At 42.8% G+C, this 10,863-nt stretch overlaps 1 protein-coding gene across 1 annotated transcript in view; it reads right to left on the minus strand.

The window, feature by feature from the left end:
* METAP1D (methionyl aminopeptidase type 1D, mitochondrial) overlaps positions 1-10,591 on the minus strand; it is a 92,517-nt gene extending 81,926 nt beyond the window's left edge. The window contains exon 1 of the mRNA XM_006141473.1: positions 10,540-10,591. The gene's annotated coding sequence lies outside the window, so the exon portion shown is untranslated. The remainder of the gene's footprint in view (positions 1-10,539) is intronic.
* Between the last annotated feature and the right edge of the window lie 272 nt (positions 10,592-10,863).

A 10,863-nucleotide genomic window follows, 5' to 3' on the forward strand; every position in this document is an offset into this window, starting at 1 on the left:
TTTCTTCTCTCCTTTCTTTATTTAAATTTGACAAGAGAGGGACAGAGAGAAAGAGAGAGAGAGAAAAGTGAGAAAGCAAGCTGCCAGGTCTGGGACTCAAACCACAGTCGGCCATGTGGGAGTCCAGCGCCCTTAACCACCACCCCACCTGCTGGCCCCTAGAGTCCAGTTTTACAGTCTGGGACACACTGATTTTCAGATGTGTATTAAGACACCTGAATAGAAATGTTTAGTAGGCAGTTGGACATATTGGTCTGGAGTTTATGACAAAGTTCATGATTGGGACATAAAATTGGAGTCAATGGCTTAACAGATGTTTTGGGTCATCAGACTAAGGGGATAATTAAGGGGACAGTGAGTGTCCATGAACTCCTTGTTCTGTTTGACACTTTTGCCCTAAATTCTATTCTGCTCAATACACTATACCTACTCTGTTTTTCTTTTTTCTTTCTTTCTTTTTCTGTTTTTGGTATAGGGCACGTGCGATCACCAGAAAGACAGAGAGACAGAAAGCGAGAAATCACCCCCCTCAAGGGGGAATGGCCATGTCGCAATCCCTTCTCCTCCATTCTCCTCTCAGGATCTTGGGCACGCACGCACACACGCCTGGTATGAGTTTAAGCTACCAGGTCCAGGGCTCGAACTGCGGTTGACTACATGGGAGTCCAGCAACATAGCCATTATGCCAACTTCTGATCCCCCTACCCTTTTTTTCTTAAGGCTTCTCTATAGACAAATTTCACCTTGGGTCAACTTTCTAGCTCAGTTTCCCTGGAAATCTAGTAGAGATGGAATATCATCTGTGATATGAAGCAATATCACTTACAAGTCACTTCTGATTAGTACATTTCATCTAGGCTATGAATAAATGATAAAGCTCTGCTAAGAAGCAGTATTTCTGAGTTTGTTTTTTAAATATTTATTTACTTATTTTTTATTATTTATTTTATTTCATTTTATTTATTATTGTTATTTTTAATTTTACCACGGAGAGACAGAGAGAAAGGAAGGGAAAGTAAGAAAGCAAGCTGCCAGGTCTGGGACTTGAACCCCGGTTGGTCATGTGGGAATCCAGCACCTTAACCACTGTGCCACCTACCAACCCCTTTCCAAGTTTTTGAAGATATTTTATTACCGCCTAAATATACTTCCTACATTTGGTTTTTAGGTTTTCTACCAAAAAATTAGTTGTTGCTGGCTATTACACATTACGTACAAAGGGTCTTCAAAAAGTTCACAGAAGTGGGGACCAGCAGTTAGCATAATGGCTAAGTCGCTGGACTCCCACGTAGTTGACCGCGGTTCGCGTCCTGGACCCGGTGGCTTAAAACTCACGCCAGGAGCGTGTGCGTGCGGGCCCAAGATCCCGAGAGGAGAATGGACTGCGGCGTGGCCATCCCCTCTGGGGGGTGATTTCTCGCTTTCTATCTCTCTGTCTCTCTCTCTGTCTGTCTGGCGAGCGCACGCACCCTATAGCAAAAACCTCTCCAAAAAAAAAAAATAGTTCACAGAGGTGGATATTATGACAAAACTATGCATAGATTCCAATTTTTTTTTGCATCAAAATAAACTTGTAGTTTAATTCCATTTATCCACAAACTTTCTGAAGTCCCCTTGCACTGTTCTGGTCACTATTGCTGTGTAACAAATTACCCAAAATAACACTAATAAAAACATCCATCTATTTTATTTTATTATGTTCGTGGGTTATATGCATCAGGGATCTGGAAATGAATGTCTGAGGCTGCATGTCTGAGGCCCTCAGTGCAGAAGACGTGAAGGCTGGGGATGACTCAATGGCTGGGGGCTGGAATCACATGAAGGCTCATTCACACAAACGTACAGTATTTGAGGTGGGATTACACAAAGCCTAGGACTCTCTTCATCTAGCCTCTCCAAGCGGTTGGCTTTTTCAGGGGAGTTGGCTGTCTCAAAGGCAGCCCAACTCCAAGCATGAAGGTTCTAGTGCACAAGGCCAAAACTGCAACCTTTTTTATGTCAGCCGAGCAAGACACACAGTATTACCTCCCCCATAATCTTTTGGTTAAAACTCTCACGAGTTTAGATTTGAGGGGAAGTGGGCATAAACCCCACGGTTTGATGGGACGAGCATCAAAGAAGTCTGATACTCTAACAGACATGCTATTTCTTTTTTGAAAAAAAAAAAACACCTTACTTTAAGAAATTAATAAAAACTAAGCATATTTTCACTCATGAAAATGCTCATATACACAAAATTTTGTATGGATTCAGGGAGCTTTCTCACTCCCTCCTCACTGCATTCAGAAAACAGTGTCAAGATTCTTGACACTTAATCATATGAAGAAGGATGCTATGCCCCTTCCTTAAACCTGGACTGCTTTGTGACTGTTTCAACCAATAAAGTTCAGATTCAGGGTCATAACACGCACATCTCCCCCCCTCCCCCCAAAAAAGGGGACACTTCTGCTAGGGACTTACACAGGTTCTCTTAAATGGCTTTTTGGTTTGTTTTTGTTGTTTAGTATATTTTTTACTTTTTTTAGGACAGTTTTAGGTTCACAGCAAAGTCTTTTATTTTTATTTATTTATTTTTACTTTTTGGCCAGAGGGTACTTGGACTTGCCAGAGAGACAGAGAGAGACAGAGAGAGAAAGAGAGGAAGCACTCACTCCAGTAGAATGTGGCCACACAACAACCCTTTTTTCTCCATTTTTCCTTGCCATCAGGATTTTGAGCATACACTCACACACGCCTGGTGTGTTTTTCCAAGCCACCAGGTAGAGAATCAAACATAGTAACTTTTGTGGAATCTGGTTCCCTTAATGGTTAAGCTATCGGGCCAGCCCCACAGTAAAGTTTAGTGGAAAATTAAGTTACTTTTTAAATTCATGTGATGATACGTTTTAGAGATAGGATTAAATACCAAATCTTTTTTTAAATTAATTAATTATTTATTTCCATTTGTTATTGTTAGTTTTTTTGTTTGTTTGTTTTTGTTTTGTTTTGTTTTTGACGAGAGAGAGAGAGAGAAAGGGAAAGTGAGAAAGCAAGCCACCAGGTCCAGACTTGAACCATGGTTGGCCATGTGGGAATCCAGTGCCCTTATCCACCACACCACCTGCTGGCCCCAAATACCAAATTTTTAATCTGTTGTTTTTCTTATTCACAATTACTGTGTAAATATTAAGAAGCACAGTTAATAGTTACCCCATCACAAGTCTGACATTTCACTATATGCACAAATGAGCATCTCGGGGCGAGCAGTGACGTGGTGGTTAAGGTGCAGAATGCCCACATGGCCAACTATCATTAGTCCTGGGCCCAGCAGCATGAAAATCGTGCTGGCATGAGTGTGTGCACCCGAGAGAGGAGAAGGGATTGCGGCATGACCATACCCCCAGGGGGTGATTTCTCACTTCCCCTCTCTTTACTGTCTCTTTTAAGTGTATGTGTCCTATGGCAAAAGAAGAAAGAAAGAGAGAAAGATAGAGAAAGAGAGAAAGAAAAGAAAAGAGCATTTTGTTGTAATGGGAATGCCTAGCATCCTAAGCCCCAACTTGCAGTAAGTTCCGGAGGATGTTCAGTCCTCTCTTAGCCTATAATCTTCCACTCTAACATTAACTTATAGTAGGAATTTCTTGAATTCCATTTTTTAAAATGCTACTTCTGTCAATAGCTTTTGCTCTTCTCTCTTGAATAGTGCAATTCTGCCTCAGGAGTTCATATTAACTCTATTATTTTTTTCATACACTTTCAGAAAATTAAAGAAGTAGGCGCACAATTAAAAATTAATCTATACGGGGCCATCTCTGTGACCTGGGAGTTAAGGCAGTCAGATCCCACATGATCAACTCACACAGTGTGAATTCTGGTCTCAGTGGCTTGAAAAACACTGAATATGCGTGTGTGCGCGTCCCAACCCTGACCGTGGAGGAATGGAGAAGGGACTGCAGCATGATCACGCCCTGCTAGGGGTGCCTTCTCCCCCTGTCTCTGCCTTTCTTTCTGACAAGAGCATGTGCCCCATGGCAAACAGTTTTAAAAAATGAATCCATCTATGATGCTAAACAAAAACTAAGTGGTTACTTTTGGAAGATAAACTTGTGATTTTAAAAACTAGTAAAAAAGAGACCAAATTTAACTTCCTTGCCAGGATGAGGTCTATTTGGGTAATCAAATATTTGATGAGGAAGTTTCTTTTTGTAGACATTCTTTAGCTAATAAATGAAGAAGAAATTACTGAATTAAAACACTACCACTTTGCAAATTATGAGTTAATAAAGCCAGTTAATGATTACCAGTGATCACAAAAAGTAACACTACCTATGAAATATTTTTGTTAAAAAAAAGTCTAACCTAAATCAAGTCTGGCTCTGCCATTCACTAAGAAATATATTAAATAACTCCAGCAGAAATACTATAGCCAGCAACATCTAGAAAGTGGAAGGCTCCATAGGATAGGCAAACCAGTTGCGTTAACAAATACATCTCAAGAAAAATGGAAGGAAAAAGAAAAAAAGGGAAAAAAGAGGGAAAGTAAACCTGTGGATTTAAAAAAAATGGACATTCTCTTCTATCCATGTTGGTGTACTGGTACTAGAATTCCTTCCTGTCTAATGCAACTAGACAAAATATGTGAAGCAGCTGGGTTTTAGAGCTGAATATTGGGCAATGTAAGACGATGAACTTTAAGAGAAAACACACAAGGGGAGCCCACATTTGCCCCAGACTTCTGCCTTGGAAAATCTTTCTGCAATAATTAGTTTTATTTTGTTTTTGAGAGATTTTTGCTATAGGGTGCGTGTGCTTACTAGAGAGACAGAGACACAGAAACCAAAAAATCAGGCCCAGGGCAATGGTTATGCTACAATCCCTTCTCCTCCTTTCTCCTCTCAAGATTTAGGGAACATATGTACACACATCCGGCATGTTTGAAGTTGCCAGGTCTGGGCCTCGAACTGCAGTTGACTATGTGTGAGTCCAACGACATAACCTAACCCATTACGCTATCTGCTGGTCCCAGCTATGTTTTTTCTTTTTAAAGAATTATTTTACTTAACTTTATTTATTTATTTTATTTTGACCAGAGAGGGACAGAGTGAGAGACAGAGAGGGAGAAAGTGAAAAAACAAGCCACCAGGTCCGGGACTCAAACCATGGTCAGCCATGTGGGAGTCCAGCGCCCTTAACCACCATACCACCAGCTGCTCCCCCCATTATAATTTGAATGTCTCTACAAAATTCATGGGTTCAACCATTGTAATGGGTTTAAGAGGGTTAAAAACTCGGTCTATTTTGGTGTCAAAAGCAGAAGCAGGGCCTTTGGGACCAGCAGTTAGCGTAATGGCTATGTCGCTGGACTCCCACATAGTCAACCGTGGTTCGCGTCCTGGACCCGGTGGCTTAAAACTCACGCCGGGCGCGTGTACGTGCGTGCCCAAGATCCCAAGAGGAGAATGGAGGAGAAGGGATTGCGGCCTGGCCATCCCCCCTGGGGGGGATTTCTAGCTTTCTGTCTCTCTGTCTCTCTCTGTCTGTCTGGTGAGCACACGTGCCCTATGGCAAAAACCTCTCCAAAAAAAAAAAAAGCAGGGCCTTTGTGAAGAGATTAGAGATGGGTGGCTAGGGCAGGGCCTCTATGACTGAGTTCTGGTTTGCATATAAAGAGAGGAAATGAAGCAAGCAGAGCCACATGGATACAGACCATGATCTGCTCTGCTGGGGGTCCTGCTCTCTGCTATGTTGAAGCCTCAACAGAGGTTGAATCTTGCATCCTGGACCTCTAAATTGTGAATTGAATAAGCCTATAGTTCTCTATAAAATCACCCAATATCGGGTATTTCTGTTAGCAATGTTGGAACAGGCTAAGACCCTTACCGACCGCGGCACTGGGAGGAGGAGCCCAAGCAGAACACAGCACCTGGCGGCTTGGCTAAGAAGCTGGAGAACAGAGGTCTGGTTGCTGATGCAGGTGGAGTCTGTGGGACAGGAGACTAGAAAAGAGGCATCTGAGCACTAGGTGACAGCCCACAAGGTCTACTAGACGCAGCTGCTGCATGCAAGAGCTGTACAGACATTTCAGAGGCTGCAGTGCTGGGAGAAGTTCAAGTCTGAACCCAACCAGAGCAGACTGACCTCAGTGAGCCCCTCAGGCATTAAACTGAGATCGCCAGAAAGACCAGGCATTGGGAAGCTGACTGTGGTTTGAGCCTTAGACCCAGCGGCTTGAAAATTATGCTGGGCACATGCGGCCAGCAGTTAGCGTAATGGCTATGTCGCTGGACTCCCACGTAGTTGACTCGGTCCAAGTCCCGGACCCGGTGGCTTTAAACTCACGCCGGGCACATGTGCGTGTGTGTCCAAGATCCCGAGAGGAGAATGGAGGAGAAGGGATTGCGGTGTGGCCATCCCCCGGGGGGTGATTTCTCGTTTTCTGTCTCTCTGTCTCTCTCTGTCTGCACGCATCCTGTAGCAAAAACCTCTCAAAAAAAAAAAAAAAATTATGTTGGGCACATGTGCACGCCTGCCAAAAATCCTGAGAGGAGAATGGAGGAGAAAAGATTTCAGCATGGCCATCCTCCTGGGGATGACTTCTCACTTTCCCTCTGTCTCTCTCCTACAAGCACACATGCCTGATGGCAAAAACTTTAAAAAACAAACAAATCCATGCACTCTCAGAGCAAAGGTGGGCATTTAATTACATATCATCTATTTTGCTTTTGCACCACTCTGATAGAGTTAAGTAGTTGAAACAGAGACTGTATAGCCAAAAAAAGCCTAAGGTTTTTATATTCTTTCCCTCAGGTCACGTGGCCTGAGTTCAGGAAAAAATCTGCTGAACTCTGTGCTAGAAAAAGTCCCACTCCCAGGGCTGGCAGGTGGTGTGATGGTTCAAGGCGCTGGATTCCCACATGGCTGACCACAGTTCGAGAGCGGACTTGGCAGCTTGCTTTCTCGATTTCCCTTTCTCTCTCTGTCTGGTCAAATTAAAAAAATAATAATAATAACAAATGGAATTAAATAAATAAGTAAGTTCTTTTAAAAAAAAAATAGTACCACTCCTTAGGACTAGGACAAGGCACAAATAGAGCCACCTTAACAGAGAATAAAACCACGCCTGACAGAATCAAATGCCTGCCTGCCAGAATAACGCTCAGCATATTTTAAAGAAAAACAATACAATCTCCACAAGATATTATCTACTCTGTCACATGTACAATTCAATTTCTTTTCAAAGAGTTATTTTAACTTTATTTACTTGTTTTAATTTGACAACACAGAGACAGAGTGAGGTGGGCGGAGTAAGAAAGCAAGTCGCTAGGTCCAGGACTGGGACTGTCGTCACTTATGTGAATGTCCAGTGCCCCAACCACCATGCCACCTGCCAGCTCCTCAGGATACTTTTAATGCATTTAACTCTGAGCCAGGTACTATACTTATTTTGTTTTGTTTTGTTTTGTTTTGAGAGATTTTCGCTATAGGGCACGTGCACTCACCAGACAGAGAGACAGAAAGCGAGAAATCACCCCTCAGGGGGATGGTCACGCTGCAATCCCTTCTCCTCCATTCTCCTCTCGGGATCTTGGGCACACACACACATGGCGTGAGTTTTAAGCCACCGGGTCTGGGACGCGAACCACGGTCGACTAAGTGGGAGTCCAGCGACATAGCCATTACGCTAACTGCTGGCCCCCAAACCAGGTACTGTACTTATTAAGACAAAGATACAAAGTCATAGCTCATAAGCCATATGTAGGCTATAGAAGACACAGCTGCTGTTCAACAAGAATTAACAATCTATGGGGCTGGCAGATTGTGTGGTGGTTAAGGGCACTGGACTCCCACATGGCTGATTGCAGTTTGAGTCCTGGACCTGGGCTTGCTTTCTCACTTTGTCTCTCTTGCTCTCTTGCTCAGTCGCCCTCTGGTAAAATTAAACAAACAAATTAATTAATTAATTAAGTTAAATAAAATTATTCTTTAAAAAAATTAACAACCTAGTAGGAGCAGCACAGTGAGAGGAGCTAGGTAACTGTTGTATTTAAGGTATACTGTGATTAAAACCACAGTGAGTTATGACAGAAATCTTATGACTTGCTTCAAACTTTTTAAAAGTCTTCCCACACTTTAGGAGAGAAAGATGCATGAAGATCTGATCATAAAGACTGGTACATAAAGACTTAGAGTTGATTGATTTATATCAATCTAGATGGTTAAGGGTAGGAAAAGAATGGAGAGAGGAATCTTCATGAATTTATTACTTTATTTTCAATTCCAGATCTGGGGATCAGATACCAGGAAAACTTATCTGCAACTTAAAACTAGTTATGGAGGGGCCAGAAGGTAGCATGGTGCTTAAGGCACTGGACTCCCACCTGGTGGAATGCAGTTCAAGCCCTGGACCTGGTGGTTTAAAAATCACGCTGGGCATGTAGACCTGCCTGCTCAAAATCCTGAGAGGAGAATGAAGGACAAGGGATTGCAGGGAGGCCATTCCCCCAGGGGGAGTGATTTCTCACTTTCTCTCTTTGTTTCTCAGGAAAGCGCATATGTTCTATGGCAAAAACTAAAAAACAAACAAACAAACAAACAAAAATGAACAAAAAATAGTTATGGATAGTCCAGGAAGGGGCCCATTCCCCAATTACTAAAATCTTTTTCTGGTGACACTTTTCCCATCCCACTCTAATCAGAAAATCTTCCTCTTGGTTGTTGCACTTCGGGTTAAGTGGAATGAGTTACAGGAACAAACAATCTGGTCTGGCTTCCTTATAGAAACTTTCCCTAGGACTGTGTAAACTGCCATTTGTCAAAATCCTAAGTGACCAAAAAGAAAGAGAGAGAAAGGGAAAAAGGCAGGGAGGAAGAGAGGGAGGAAGAAAGAGAAAGAGGGAGGAATGGACAAAGGAAGGGAGAGAGAGGGGGAGGAAGGGACTAACTAGTATGTTATTTCTGTAATATGCAAGGAGACCTAGGATGGCTTGATTTACCATTATTCAACTTTACAATGGTGGGAAAGCAATATGCATTCAGTAGAAATCGAACTTCGAACTAGTAATCGAACTTTGAACTAGTAGTCAAAATGCAATTTCAACTTACAATATGTTCAATTTATAGTGAATTTATTGGGATATAACCCCATTGTAAATTGAAGAGTATTTATATTTCTACACACATGCACACACAATACGATATACACATATACATTCATGTGTATACATAGATACAAATAATTTGTTAGTTTTTTTCTCCCTTGTACTTTGACTATCTCTCCAGACTATTCTCACAAAAATGAAGCCTAAATGCCATTATTTTTTGTACAAAGAGGGTATAGAAGAGTAACTTGCTTAGTACAACGAGTACAGACAGGAACCTAAATCTCGAGAGATGTAAATTGGCTCTCTTCACAACGCAGCACTTTCATGCTAAACCTCCTTAGTCCAATAAGCCTCCTGATCAACTTCCCCTTATACATTCCTCACCTCAAATCTTCCTCTGGTTTTATTCCCACTAATTCTGAAATACTCAAGTCCACCTGCCTACCAAACTTCTTATTTTAACACCTCTTTCTCTTGAGTCAGCCCTGTAGCTTGGTTAAAGGTGACGGATCCCCCACCACTGACCGGTAAAACAGGAGGTACATGTACATGCATGCACCAAATCCTGACAGAATAAGAAATAGAGACGGGACAGAGAGGTATGACTACAACCCACTTGGGTGTGCCTTTTCATTGTCTCTCTCTTTCTCTCCCTGATGAGTGCACATACTTTCTGACAATTAAAAAAAAAAAAAAGGTATCTAGCATTTGTAAGGTTCTTAACACAGCATACATGTGCTTAAAAGGCACTTAATAAATGGTAGGTATTATTGCAAAAATATTTACCCAGGATTGTTCCTACATAGCTGACGCTTAAATAAGCACCTCAAAATGTTAGTTCTCCTCCCCTTTGAAACAACTTCCTGGTTCTTTCCAACAAAGATGCAGAACTCAGTTCAAATCCAACGAAGATTTCTGTAAATCAGCTGTAAAAAGCATGTGTGTGTTTACTGAAATTCCAGCATTCACGCAGACTAACATCTATTGTATTTAGAATTAAACTTTTTTAACTTTAAGTCACTGGAAGAGAATAATTAATCATATCTGGCAAGCTACAAAAGACATGCTAACAGAATAAATCTAGAACCGGCAACTAGGTATCCGGGCACATTTTGGAATCACCATAGGTGTCGTCTCACCCGCCAGAACGCACGTTTGTTATATTAATGATATTACATAACTGAAGTGTGCGGAAAGACCTGCAGGCAATGGCCAGTAAATCTCAAGAACTGTGCATAGATGCCACGCAGCAACGTGGCCCAGGCGAGTGACGAGTGAACAAATGTGCGTTCCTGCGGCGTGTGAAAGTGTCATCGTGTGTGCCTGAGTGAGTCCGCAGGACTGCAAGTACATTCGTGTGCGCCGAGAAGTCTGAGCGCGGGTGTGAGTTCCTTTGAACCCGGGCGCGTAACTAGTGATCCACTTGAAAGCCTGGCGAAGCTGTCCTCCAGGCGCTTACCTCTGCGGACGAGCAGGTGGACGCCGCTGGGCGCCGCCATGTTGGCGCCGGTCACGTGGCCTGAGCCCTCGCTCGCCGCCCCGCCCGCCGGAGTCGTCCGAAGACCGGAGGCGCCCGAGCGGTCCGAGGGCAGAGCGCGTGCGCGCGGGGGGCTGACTGCGAAAAGGATGGAAGAAGCGTGTCAGGTAAGCGTGGCATCCAATATTTATAGCATCAACATTTTGGTGCATGGAAACGTGAAGTTGGGCGGAAAAAAATAAAGCACAATCTAGTGTTCAAAATAGCACTTTGCACCGTCTGCCACTCTTACAGATTATTTCCCTG

This window comes from Tupaia chinensis, unplaced genomic scaffold (assembly GCF_000334495.1).
Source record: "Tupaia chinensis unplaced genomic scaffold, TupChi_1.0 Scaffold000056_1, whole genome shotgun sequence".
Classification (NCBI taxonomy): domain Eukaryota; kingdom Metazoa; phylum Chordata; class Mammalia; order Scandentia; family Tupaiidae; genus Tupaia; species Tupaia belangeri.